Source organism: Bombyx mori, chromosome 19 (genome assembly GCF_030269925.1).
Source record: "Bombyx mori chromosome 19, ASM3026992v2".
In the NCBI taxonomy this organism is placed as follows: domain Eukaryota; kingdom Metazoa; phylum Arthropoda; class Insecta; order Lepidoptera; family Bombycidae; genus Bombyx; species Bombyx mori.
The window spans coordinates 5,724,212-5,738,855 of record NC_085125.1 but is presented as its reverse complement, the minus strand read 5'-3'; the positions used below and the strand labels follow the sequence as shown (position 1 = coordinate 5,738,855).

The 14,644-nt window shown below is 35.7% G+C and overlaps 1 long non-coding RNA gene and 1 pseudogene across 1 annotated transcript in view; one reads left to right on the top strand and one right to left on the bottom strand.

The window, feature by feature from the left end:
• The window catches only part of LOC134200669 (uncharacterized), a 35,808-nt gene extending 26,929 nt beyond the window's left edge, over positions 1-8,879 (bottom strand). Inside the window, exons 1-2 of the long non-coding RNA XR_009975680.1 lie at positions 8,522-8,879; positions 6,749-6,963 (exon numbers count right to left, since the gene is read on the bottom strand). This is a non-coding gene — a long non-coding RNA (uncharacterized LOC134200669). The remainder of the gene's footprint in view (positions 1-6,748; positions 6,964-8,521) is intronic.
• LOC119630030 (U6 spliceosomal RNA) lies at positions 6,940-7,036 on the top strand (annotated as a pseudogene).
• Positions 8,880-14,644: the final 5,765 nt, after the last annotated feature.

The window sequence follows — 14,644 nt, the reverse complement described above, 5'->3', positions numbered from 1 at the left end:
GCTCAACCTGAGAGAATTGCTAACACTGGCCCTAGTAGAACAATGCTTCGCTGAATCTACCAACGGATCGATATCGCGACCCACTGAGAAGATCCGGCGAGTTCGGAACTATACACGCGAAATGATCTTGAAATTGACGTGAACGCGTCTCTGGATATTTTTTTGCCCTGCCTAAGCTGAGAGCTTTGAGAGGCTATTTCAGCGTAACCTTAACTAGTAGGTGAGCTCACGGGGCTCAAACCTGACGACGTTGCTAATCCAAACCCTAACAAAAGCCGTGCTTCGCAGAATCCACCATCGGATCGGAAACGCGACTCACTGAGAAGATCCGCCTCTGTATTTCGCCGGTTTCCTTATATTCTTTCTTCGATTGAAAGCAATCGCAATACACTCGAGCGCACGGAACGAAAACTCTTTCCCACGAACTATAATAAACTGTCTTGTCTCAAAAAACAGTCTCGCATACGTTGATAATGTTTGTAAACAGGCGCAATGTATTCGCCAGACAGTACGTTTCCACGAGCCACGACTTCGGGGAACGGCCTCCGCAAACATATCGTGTGACCGACTATGAAGACATCGATCGCACGTGTACAACAAACCCAATGATATTAAGTATAGGGACGTTGTTGTTTATAGCTGACGTATGCTAATAGTGTATACCCGACTCAGATACCAATTCTAAGTTTTTTTTTCACATCGATCGCACGTGTGCAACAAACCCAATGACATTAAGTATAAGGACGTTGTTGTTTTTAGCTGACGTATGCTGATAATGTATACCCGACTCAGATACAAATTCAAAGTTTTTTTTTTTTATATTGAACTTAATAGGTTGACGAAGTCAGTACCCGCCGGGTATTAAGTACCGGATTTCGTAAAAATAATAATGTGAATGCCGACCAACTGTCTTGAGATATGAGATAGACCTCACAGTTCCATTGCATGACATCTGTCCCGCCCTTCAAATTGTAACGCATGACTGATTCGCGGAAAAAATACGCAGAATAGTGGGTACCTACCCGTGTGGGCTCACACTGCGGCCTACAACTGGCATTCGCGCAAATTACTGATGGTAGGACCTCTTGTAAGTCCGCACGGGTAGGTACCACTACCCCGCATATTTCTGCCGTGAAGCAGTAATACGTTTCGGTTTGAAGGGTGGGGCAGCCGTTGTAATTATACTGAGACCTTATAACTCTCTCAAGGTGGGTAGCGCATTTACGTTGTAGATGTCTATGGGCTCCAGTAACCACTTAACACCCGGTGGGCTATGATCTCGTCCACCCATTTAAGCAATAAAAATAATTAAAAAAAAAAATGAGCAAATTCTCAAATTACGGAATCCACCAACGGCCGCAAATTAGAAGTTTAGGCGATAAAAGAGTTTTGTTTTACACTACAAGCTAGCAATTTTAGGAAAACTTAGTGTTGCCATGGGCTAGTTCGCACGTCAAACTCTTTGTCGTAATTGATGAGTTCGACGAATACGGTTACCGGTGCTTGAAGAGTCTAAAAGCATTGAAAACGAACCCCGAAGAATCAACAAGACATGATTTGGGCGACGGTGGGTTTGCGTTGCGCCGTCGCTTGAGTCGGATTAGTATGGTTCAAATGCTTTTGAGAAGTGTGAACACAATAAAATGTTACTAAATAAGAAGTTTTTATTCATTCTTTTCTAGTGAACCTGTGGAAATAAAGGCGAAGGGAAGATCTTTCACCGAGCGGGTGAAATTGCTCCTTAGGCCGACGGTTCGAATGTTGTACCCGCAGGCGGGTACCAAATTTTATAATGAAATACGTACTTAACAAATGTTCGCGATTAACTTCCACGGGGAAGGAATAGCATCGTGTAATAAATATCAAACCCGCAAAATTATAATTTGCGTAATCACTGGTGGTAGGAGCTCTTGTTAGTCTGCACAGGTAGGTACCACCACGGTGCCTATTTCTTCAGTGAAGCAGTTTCTTTTTCTTCTTTCTTCCGTAAATATTGTAGATGTCTATGGGCTCCGGTAACCACTCAACACCTGGTTGGCTTTGAGCTAGTCCATCCATTCTAAAGATGAAAATTCCTTGAACAAATCTCAACGCTAATAATGTACTCTGTCACGAGTATGTGACGTCAATACATCAAGAAGCTACACGAACAGTTTGTTTGTCTTTCCGTTCGTTTCCTGTTAATCGAATGCGTAACACTAAACTTTCCACGTTCTCCCGACAGCCGTTTTAAAAACGTGGGACGTATGTTAAATAAATACTAGATGGTGACCGAGCTTTGCTTGTTTTTTTTTTTTTGATAACGCCATCTTGTTGTGTCTTTAAAGCGGTTAGTTGCCCTCAATTAAGAAAAATAGTATTATTATTCGCCAATAGATGTCGGGAAGAGTTGATTATTGAAAACACGAATAAAACAACATTTTCTGAGAATAAATCGTAGCCAGATCGATTTATCGCCCCCGAAATCCCCTGTATACAAAATTTTATGAAAATCGTTGGAGCCGTTTCCGAGATTCAGATTAATATATTAATATACAAGAATTGCTCGTTTAAAGGTATAAGATATTTATATAGGTACGTTTATTCTATTTATTTGCATCTTTAATAGTTTTCAAACGCTTTAAAAATCACAATTGTGTTATTGTTTGCCGAAGTAGTTTCAGATGTGGAAAGGATATTGATGTTAGAAATTGATGAATTTAATTAAGTAATTCAAATGACAGCATATGTCCTTTCATGTAAGTAAATCGCATTAAGAATAAATTCTATGTGATGTTGAACATTTTAATATATAATTTGAGATTAAACATTAAAAGAGTGAACATTAAATTATAAAATTAGATTAATATACTGATCGGTGGTCCGGTGGTTAACGCTCCTGAATGTTGCGCTAAGGGTCGTCGGTTCGATTCTCACATAGAGCAAACATTGGCGTGATGAACAGGTTTGTTTACTCTTTTTAGCCCAATGATCTTCTAGCGAGATCTTCTCAGTGGGTCGTGATTCAGATCCGATAGTAGATTCTGCGAAGCACTGTTCTTGCTAGAGTTAGTGTTATAAAATTTTCTCAGGTTGAGGCCGTGAGATCACCTACCCGTCTGGGCGAAGCTGAATAGGAAAAAATGCTCTTTTTCTGGGTCTATCTTAATTTGGAGCTGACGACCATGCGTAATTTGTTCCCAATCATTTATTTCTTTATATTTAGTTATTTATACGTTTAAGAACTATTAGTAATAGTTCGAGATATCCAATGTTTCGTACGATTTTCGGGTTAATAGCAAGACATTTACAAGATTCTGACCTTAATCATAGATAGATTACATAAATATAACTTTGAGTTTTTGTTTTATTATTATTATTGCTTTTCTTCTATTCCGAGATTGTAGTTATTGTTTTTAATTAATTCTGGTATACTATATGAAATGTTAATGATTGTAATATGGATGCAAAATCTGAAATAAATGAAATAAGTAAAACAAATAAATAAATAAAACGAAGTACATATTTACATGTGAAATAAAAAGTAAATAAACCAACGAAAGAAACATTTTACACTAGTTGTTGGACGTACGTAATCTGCTGAGATTATCCGAAATTACGGGCGCTCAGTGCAGTCGGGTCCGTGCGCAAACATCGGACGACGGTTGTTTGCGAACGCCATCTGTCTAGACAGTATTACATAATGCACGTCTGCAACGATGCACTTACTCTCAACAAACATTTTATCTTATTTGTACGTCCGATTAATAGACGAGGATGACGAGCGCGACAACCCAGTTTTGTTTAAATTTTATCACGTCGAATCTCGTTCGAGACGGCGGTTCGGAACGGAATGTTAACTTTACAATGTATTCAAGTTTTTTTTTTTTAAGTTAGAGCGAATTGTAGATTTTGAAAAGGAAAAATTTAGATTTCTACAAAAAAAAATTATTTAAATTTAACTAGATGATGACCGAGCTTTGTTCGTTTTTTTTTTTTGATAACGCCATCTTGTTGTGTCTTTAAAGCCGTTAGTTGCCCTCAATTAAGAAAAATAGTATTATTATTCGCCAATAGATGTCAGAGTCATAAAGTGAAAACACGAATAAAACAACATTTTCTGAAAATAAATCATAGCTAGATCGATTTATCGCCCCCGAAATCCCCTGTATACTAAATTTTATGAAAATCGTTGGAGCCGTTTCCGAGATGAATATTATATATATACAAGAATTGCTCGTTTAAAGGTATAAGATATGTTAGCATTTTTTTATTGAACACTAACACGGTGTTTTCGCGGAACATTTTTTTGTTATATGCACCCGAATACACACCATTAAGCAAGACACCGAACTTCAAGTCTTCAAAAAATACACAAAAATTTTATTGAGATTCAAGCTCGTGTAACTTTTATACGAATGGAACAAATAAAAAAAAAGTCAGTTATTCATGCTCCTCCTCCTTGCGTCGGTTTCCTCATTACTGAGGGTCGTGGTCATGGCCTCGAAACAGTTTGTTTTTTATAATGCACCGCCATCTGTTCCTATCTGCAGCTGAGCGCAGAGCATTGCGCACTGTGGTATCAAGGGCTGCACGAATCTGGTCCGTTCAACGGGTCGAGTTCCTGCCTTTTCCAGGGACCACCAATTTCTCCAAGTTCAAGTTATTCATGAAACGTCATTTTTTCCTAATTTTAATTTGCAGTTTATAAATCCACTCTGAAAGTCAACGAAGCAAGAAAGACAACTATAGTGGGTTGCATTCCATTTCGATATTCCTATAGTGAACAAAAATGTTTTTATTACTCATCGAATTTCATTACACAATAGCTTCTAGTTTAAAATTAGAAATGTAAATGTAATTAACAGCGACTTGGACTTATAATTGATGAGCCGCGTTTTATCAATAATCTTTAGATAATTAACTGGCATTCGCCTTCGTCTTTTAATTCCTATATGGACTGAGAATATTTTAGCTTGTTTAAACATTGTGTTTCATCTGTACTTATGGTTCGTATTTGAGATTCTGATATTCCTTTTCATACTTTTTGAAATGTGGTACGACCTTACCGAAAAACTCCTTAAATCTAGTTGAAATTGAGAATTCGAATCCCATAAATTGCACGGGACTTCGTTGTCAATCGTAACTGTAAAGCTAAGCTCTAATTTAAGTCATCATATGTACTTATTACAAACAACGCAATCACAGACATGAATTCAAAGGCTTGACACCTAATTATATTATATATAGATATATCTCTATATATTAATACGTGAAGCAAAAACTTTATACCCGTTTTTACGAAAATGGCATGGACGGAGGAGTATGAAATTTCTCACACTTATAGAGAATATAGAGGAGTGCACAATGCTAATATTTTTTTTAAATAATGCATAAAAGATACTTACTTTAAATCAATAAAGATAACATTACACACACTACCACGTATTTGACACAACACATACATAAAAATATACTCTTTGTTTACTGTGAATTGGGAAACTTTTGTTATTGTTTAAAGTCTGCGGTCAAATTGTAAATAGATTAATATTGTTTGTTTTTAATATTATTGATCTATAGTGCAGTTTTGGCGAATACTGTGATTATATTATCGAAATATAATTGTGTTTGACAATAGAACCATAATAATGTTTAAACTTATAATTTCAATTAATTATAGTCGAATCTCGACTTCTGCGGGGCCACTACTAGTTCAATATAATAGTTCAATGTACTTTTTAATTTTTAGTTCATTAAATGTTTACCATCCATTAGTGATAATCGTCTTGGATCAAATTCGAAATCAATGCGCGTTTGCGTTGAAAATGTTTTACGACATTTACCTAGAACTGTCCTAAGCCTCTATTGATTTCAATTGAAAATTTATTATCTAGTACAGATAAGGTAGAATGTATAGACAAAGATTTAAATTTTACTTCTCGCTCCTAGATAATACTTGTAGTGCCTATTTGTTTCTCAAAATTATAGTGTTTTTTTTAATCAAGTAGTCAAATACCGATATTTTCTAAACACCATAACTTTACCACAAATTCGGTTCGCTATCGACAATAATCGATAGGAAATTCGAGGTTTACACTTTTCTAAGATGGGCGCGTATGGGCGCGCATTGTATCACTACACAAAAAAGAATTAAAATATTGTAAAATCAGTAAATTTGAAAACAAGGAATATATTGTTCTCACTTAAGAATCAATCGTTCCTAATAGTCGAAATTGATTGTATTTCGAGACAAATGAGACTAATGACATCTAAAAAAATATTTGGAATACATCAAAGTCAGTTATCCAGTCAATATTTGTTATGCACACCAGGTCTAAAGCCATCTTCTGTGACACATCTGCCTACCATAAAACAAACCGTCTGTTTGTCTGTTTTTTTTTATTTACTAACCACTTACTAGCCTATTATTTTTCGAAATAAGAAATATTCATTAAAACTGACCTTTGCATCTTAATATTTGCATAACACAAAAGCTCGTAATAGCATTAATGCGAATAACTCTTATAACTGACTACTCGTGTCTAGTTTATATTACGAACCGCTTTAAGCGATACGCGATTGATTTATTTACGAATTTACGTAACACGTTCTTGAGATTTATAAATTACATTGTAATTTTTATAAGTTAATTGAATGAATTTTATTTTATATTTACCACACTTTGAAAGATCCAGATGACCACGAAAAGACAATCCTAAGGGATTTTCTTTTCGCAGTTTTACGACACAGCCACACGTTGTGTGCTTACCCGCGTCGTCGTGGGGTCGTCGCGTCCCCTTGCGGAGGCGCGGAGCGGGCCTCGGGGAAACCCCTCTGCCCGGACAAGTGACTCCCTGCCTATTGAGGCAGGGGTGATGCGCTGCTGGATGGAGTATCAGGCAGGCTTGATGTTGATGGGTGGGATCGACTTCTTTCTTCATTCTTCATCTCTTCTTCTTTGTACTTGCTTCGGCAGTACATATACTAAAATTGGAACGTTACAAAGAAGATTAGCATGGCCCCTGCGCTTACCCGCATTATAATCACTCACATTAGTGGAATCTCCATGTTCCTCACCTAACCCTCCCTAATGATATGTATCATAAATCTACACCAGTACGTTTTTTTTTTTTTTTTTTTTTTATGATTGAAAGATTACTGGTGGCCCGGAGGCCTTTCCAGTTTCACCAGGACACGTGGGCGAGCAAAGGCTCAGCCAGGAGAGGTGGGATTTGCTAACAGCTACCCGAACGCCTCCGAAGGAGACCTAACAGCTCAAGAGTAGCTGCTTCGCGAATGAACCAGTACGTACTAATCTCATTATCTTGCTGTGACTCCATGTCCGTTTGAACGGTTTGATGGACAGGATAGACATTATTGCAATGCAATTTGGTCAGTCTTTAAGGAATGAAAGGACTTCGGTGAGCCCAGATACCTTACCGACTTCACCAGGACATGTGGGCAAAATCAATGGCTTATCCATCAAAGCGTGTCTAGGACATCGACGTTTAAAATTTTTAACAAATACAAATTAAAAAAAATGTTATGTCATTTGAGAGTTCATCTTGATCTAGCGAGCAATAAAGTTTATTAGAATAAAGGAAAATAGTTGTCGAATATTTCGAATATATATGAATACAAACATATGATATATAAATATGCAAACAAATGTACATACATACATAGCTTCAATATAGCACTTCTATGTAATTTGCTTAAATTATTGGATGTCAGCGGATATCACTGTCAGACTGATTTATCGGGTCGGACCGTCTGGGCCGGACTTCATATATCAATTCTGCGATATCAATCGACTACACTATTCAGATTAATTGCAGAAGTCTGCAGAACTACGTGTATTCAATTTCTATGGAACACCGTTGCTAATGAAGGCTCTGTACCGATAAAATATGATTTATTTCTCTTAACTTAATCTGTTCGCGTTGAGTTTCTTATCTTTCGGCGATTCCGAATAAAAGAAAGGTGACAGAAGTGGCATGATAAATTGGTTGTATCTTGATTGGTATTTTCGATTGAATACAGTTTTGATTTCAATTTTTTTTTTTTTTATTCGTTTATAAAATTCTATGACACATATTAATTGATTAAAATTGATTGTATTTTTTTTAATTTAAGGAACATAATTTCACGCGGACACTAATTTAAAAAATTGCTGACATAAGATAAGTTACAATAAATAGATTGTATTTTCTAATTAAATGTACATATGTAATTTATATATTATTATCATTATAGTTTTATAAAAATTGTATGATCCAATAGTTACTTCTTTATATTCTAAACTACTTTAGTAAGTACTTTTAGGCAGATGGCTTGACAGTCCATCTGATATGAAGTGGCTATTTGGGCCCATAGTCCTTACCTTGAGACGTAAGGGTGAAGTTACAGCAGAAATAGTAAGTTTATCAGATAAGACGTCTTAAACGTATTTTAGGTACAATCAAATTTAAAAAAAACTTCTTGGCAATCACGGAATTGTCGCATGACTACGAATATACCTTGATTTTTTATTGAAACTTACCTTGCTCTCTGAGTATCGGCAAAACGACAATGACGTCAAATCTTCTAAAACGTGTGTGGAATTTCCGTGATCAGCGTTAGTCTAGTACGAGCGTCGTTCGTCTAGAATGCTAAATGTAAACACGAAGAGTACCAGATGTCGGCTAAGCGTAAGTGCTCTATCTATATATTAATACGTGAAGCAAAAACTTTGTATCCCTTTTTACGAAATTTGCGCGGACGGAGGAGTATGAAATTTTCCACACTTATAGAGAATATAGAGAAGAAGTGCACAATGCTATTTTTTTTTAAATAATGCATAAAAGATACATTAAATCAATAAAGAAAACATTACACACACTACATACCATGTATTTGACGCACACGCGCATGCATACTATTTATTGTCAAACTTTTGTTCGTGACGTCTTTGGTCAAATTGAGAATAGATTAAATATTGTTTGTCTTTATTAATATTTTTTTTATAGTGTAGTCCTGGCGAAATTTGTGATTATAGAAGTCTTTGAAAATAGAATCATAATAGTGTACAAACTTACAATTTCAATTAATTATAGTCGAATTTCGACTACTGCGGGACCACTGGTAACTGTAAATCATTGTCCACTCATAGAACATTCAGAAATAGCCGCGACGTACCGAGGCAAGCAAGTGCTGTGTTAAGTTGCATTTCGACCAAATTCTTGGCATCGCATGCTCGTTCGCATAGTTGCACACTACTCTCGGACTACATCCACGATTTAAGATCGTAACAACTGAGATATCGCACGACATGTAACTATACTGAGAACTTAGAGCTTATATTTTTTTAGGACCGCTTGTGAGTCCGCGCGAGTAGGTACCACCGCCCTGCTTATTTCTGCCGTGAAACAGTGTTGCGTTTCGGTTTGAAGGGTGGGGCTGCCGTTGTAACTATACGAGATCTTAGAACTTATATTTCAAGGTGGGTGGCACATTTATATTGTAGATGTCCATGGGCTCCAGTAACCACTTAACATCAGATGGGCTGTGAGCTCGTTCACCCATCTAAGCTATAAAAAAAAAGAAAACCTACTTTGTGTAATGCAATCACAGCGATTCGGTTCTCTTTATCACCCGTACTCCATTTTAATATCGCAAAATAGTGTACAATGTATTGGCGCCAAAATGAGAAAATTCAAAAAATGACAGATTTCAAATTCAAATGTAAAATTTTGTTTATTTTTAATTGTAACAGTATTTATGGCCAGACTAAGTATAATAATATAGAGAAATAAATAAATAAAATCGTTAAAGAAATTTTAATGAAATAAAATTAATTTAATTCTTAGCATTTAATAAAGCTTAATAATAGTAAAGGCCTATTCCTATACCTTAAACGAGATGCTTTCCACATAAAATGGAACATTAGAGCATTAGCTGTCTCATGCATACATTTAGTAAGCACGAATGCAAATCTCTGTTGCTTAGTAAATATTTAATATGCATATGAACCGCACCATCACATGTATCCATGTTCTGAACAAGTTTCTGAACATAATATTCTATGAATGCATGATTTTGTTGTGGTCATTTGTGACGTTATAGCTTTGATTTGCGTAGAAATGTCGGCATTTATGTTTCTCAGATTGTTGTATTGCCTTTTTAAAATAACTGTCTTCTATTTTGCATTCGCACGTGCGCTATGATTCTATTATTTCGAGCAATCATATAAAAATGCTTGTACATATGTTTATTTATATACGAAATTGATCTTTGAAATCTTTGAATGAATTGGCTACGCTTAATTGCTTCAAAAAACAATAATATATTCTTTTTTGGTGTTTAAAAAAAGAATACATTTTTGTGGACACACTGTGGGACTTTGTATGTAATTTTTCCTAAAAATACACTACGAATAAAAAGTATTTCAAATATCACTTGATTTAAATTTGGAATCGCCATATTACTAGTCGAATTTCGTTGCGTATATGGGCTTAAAACTAACAACTACGAGTTATCTTAAGGTTTTTTTTTTTTCATAAATTGGACAAACAAGCTCACGGCCCATGGTAGTTTGCCTATTGGCCTCAAAAAGTAAATACCACCTTGAATAACGACGAAGGAGTCTCAATTGGAACCACACAAACTAAAAATAAAATCCTTAACGCCAACATTAAAACAATGCTGTTGAAGAGTATTACCTAAAGAAAACCTTCATTTATAAACTGCTATAGTGTGCTGGTCGCTTAGTCCTTTATTGTTTGCAATACAAGCTGTGCTTCTGCGGAACTCTTCTCCCCATACAATTATATGTAGCTCTTCTCTTGAAATTTTAAGAGATAAATGAAGACATACATATTTCTTGTCACTTTAATGTAAATTTATGTGAAATGATTATAATTTGTACTTATGCACCACCACCGACTTTGAGACATGAGTTGTAAGTAGGTCTCAAACCGAAATGCGGTAATTGTTCGCGCCAGAAATAGTCAGTGTGCTTTGTGCGAGTTTGCGAGCGAGTGTCATATTAAATATATTATACAGTTTTTGAGGCCGCATTATATTAAAATATTTCAAATAGCGTACGTACCTACTAAACGAACTCAGACATTGTTTTAATCATATTTTACGTAGTACACTTTTTGTCTTATATCTACATCCTTTTTTTTATTGCTTAGATGGTTGGCTTCTTTCTCTATTAATGGTTTATGGAAAAAGCTTATTATTGGATTAAGCTAACCTTTATACAAATTATTTTAATTTCGTTTGAATTTTTAAGCTATTGCATATCTTCTATCGCGGGCCTTGAGCGCGGCGACTGAATCAAGAAATTCCGTAACGAAAATAACCTGACACCCCCACTACGCCTACTATGTAGCTCGTGTTCAACACATTCACACGTTGCGCTGGTGTAGTGTTTGTGAATAAGCACGCGGCGTGGCGTCGCACTGCATGAGCATCATGACAAGTCTGCCCATCTCTCTCTCTCTAGCTTATGACTGTGAAGGGGACAGTTAATGTTTTGCTTTTGTTAATGTTTATAAATATAGCGTGGTCTTATTTTTATTATCGTTTTAATATTAAATTATTATTGTCTAATTGTGATTGCATAAGTTGATAAAAAATGCTTTGCAATAGCTTTACCGCGGCAGTCCCCGAGTACCACCCGTCTTTTTTTAAATATATTTATTTTGTTCATAATTAACTATAAATAAACGAGCACTCTTGAGAATTCGGTTATAAAATTTATTGCTTTTAGTATTTAGACTTTAATGATTTTTATGTGTATAAATTAATTATAGAAAGCTTCAAAACGTCCTCATATAATTTAATTAAACACATAAAACTTTAGATATATTTTTGGTTAAAATTATAAAATGTTTTTTTTTTGTTTTTTTTTTAATATTTATCTCTTTTAATGTATTTATAGATTTCGTTTCAAGCTGTAGCTAGCTTCGGTTCGTGTATCGTGAACGTGTGAAACGTTCATAATTCTCGTATTGGAATTTGTTAATGGTCGCCATTGAACAGCCGATGGTGAACGGCGCCAGCCTCGGGATCGCCATCATTAAGAGCAACTAATGGACATTTACTCGCAAAACTCATGCACGTAATTGTATCTATCTGGACTTGTAAAATAAATTCGAAAGAGGCCCACTGCTGTGCATTCACAGGAGCAATTTTTTTTTTATTACTTAGATGGGTGGACGATATCACAGCCCACCTGGTGTTAAGTGGTTACTGGAGCCCATAGAAATCTACAACGTAAATGCGCCACCCACCTTGAGATATAAGTTCTAAGGTCTCAGTATAGTTACAAGCTACTATCGAAAATAGTTTTTTATAACTTTTTTTCTTATCTACCTACGCTGATAGCCTTGAGAAGATATTTCAGCTTCACCCTAACGTGTAAATGAGCTCACGGAGCTCAAACCGGTGTTGCTAACACTGGCCCTAGCAAGAGCAGTGCTTCGCATCTACCACCGGATCGGAAACGCGACCCACTGAGAAGATCCGGCGAGAAACTCAGTGGGCTGTCTGTGGGCTAACTAATGAGCACGTAGCTTAAGCAAGCGTAAATGTGCAATGTGCAAAACGAAAGCAGATGAAATCTTGTAACCGAACCCAGTGACGCACATTGGGAGATCCCTATTGAGTCCAGTGAGTTAATGACAGTAATGATGATTATCATATTCAATGTCAACTTTTCAGAATTCTCCATAGAATTATAGATATGTTAGAGAGGGAATATAAACTGTTTGAATTCACAAGCGTTTATCTCACTAATTTTTTTTCTTCAGAGCTTCCTTGAATGTTCATTAAGAATTCATTTTATTCCTATTGACTTTTTCGTCTCTCCGTTACATACACGGAATACTTTTCATAATTAATTACTATCCGTAAATTAGATGCACCTTAATTAAACAGAATGTCCTTATGTTTTGTTCAACGTCAATAGTAATCGAAATAATTGTTTTTTTTTTTACTAAATAGACAGAGGAGCTCACGGCGCACCTGCGCGCAAGAATTGAAGACACACAGGATGAAATTATAAAAGATCTGGTTTTTGCGATAGCTGTGACATGCAGCGAGACTAGAACCAATACGTTTTTGTTTTTGCTAATTTTGCCGCGAGATTCTATATACTTTTAACTAGCATAGTGGGAACATGATTGTGTTCACGGTAAGGTTGACGGTAGCCTCAAACCTTTGTGGGCAGGCAAGTAAACGAGCCACCTCGTGGTGAATGGTTACCGTCGCTCAAGGACTTCAGCAATTCCAAGGCCAAAGCTAAGTCGCTTCCCACCGCTCTAGTTAACAAGCTCTGTTTGAACAAAGACATGTCATAGCGCTCGGGACGCATTGTGGAGGGGAGTTCTTTCTAGAACCTGATGGTAATAGCAAAAAAGCTCTCTGGAAATTCATTATCCATAAACGCAGCTGTTCCAAATAGTATGAACGGAGTCCGGTTATGGGAGGTGTGAAGATAAATATGAGATGAAGGAATCATCTCGAATAACTCCCCGGGGCACCCATAGAACATACCGTCCAAAACACAGAGAGAAACGAAGTTACTTTGTAGACCGTGAGGCTCCAAGCGAGCCAAATGTAATCGCATCCGCTAATCACTTAACAGCAGGTGGATAGAGAACTTATCCTTTTTTTTGAAGAGCTACTGGTGGCCCGGAGGCCTTTCCAATTTCACCCGGACAAGTGGGCAAGCAAAGACTCAGCCAGGAGGGAAGAACCTATCCATCCACATGTCCGTATCTTACTTATCCATCTGTATCCATGTAGTATCAAAAACATACGGTACAAACGACTGAGTAATGAATGAAAAAAATTAATAATAGTTTAAAAAAAACGAACAAAATACGCTTTTATAGAAAATTCAACTAAAAAACAGAAAATAAATTTAAATAAATTTAAATTAAAAATAATGTAAGAAAAAATTGCTTTAAAAAATTGCTTGTAAAGAAAAGTGCTCTTCAGGATATTATCAAAATAACCCTTCTATTCATATCTGTTCATAAAATATTTATAAATACTGATACCATGCACCCCACGCTTTTTTTACAATAAATTCATTTTTTCTTACACTATTTTTAATTCAAATTTATTAAATTTTATTTTCTATTTTTTAGTTGGGTTTTCTATAAAAGCGTGTTTTGCAAGTTTTTTTAAACTATTTTTAAACTATTATATTTCTTTTTCATTTTTTAGTTGAATACCAATTTTTCCAATTTTTATTTTATTTTGAATTGTCATCGGTCCTTAATAAGTATACCAAATTTCGAATTAATCCAACGTTTTGAAGGGGGTCAAAATCATGTTCAAAGATTCCGTTACAAACATACATACGTCTGAAGCTAATAAAAGCGTAATAAAAAAAGTTTTTTCCTAGATTTTCCTCAGTCTTATACATAATTAAAACTAATTTTACGATTTGATCACCCCTTTTTTATTGTCTTTATATTGTTTCCGACATTTCAAATGCTTAACAGTTTTCGTGGTCACAAAAGAAAATTAATTGAAAAGAAAAAATATATTTCACAGCTGCATTTTCCAAACAGCGTACGTAATTATAGATGTACGTAATTCGTGTTCACTGCGCACACAAATCTAAAACGATTGCGACCGGCGAGCACTTCCAAACATAACATTT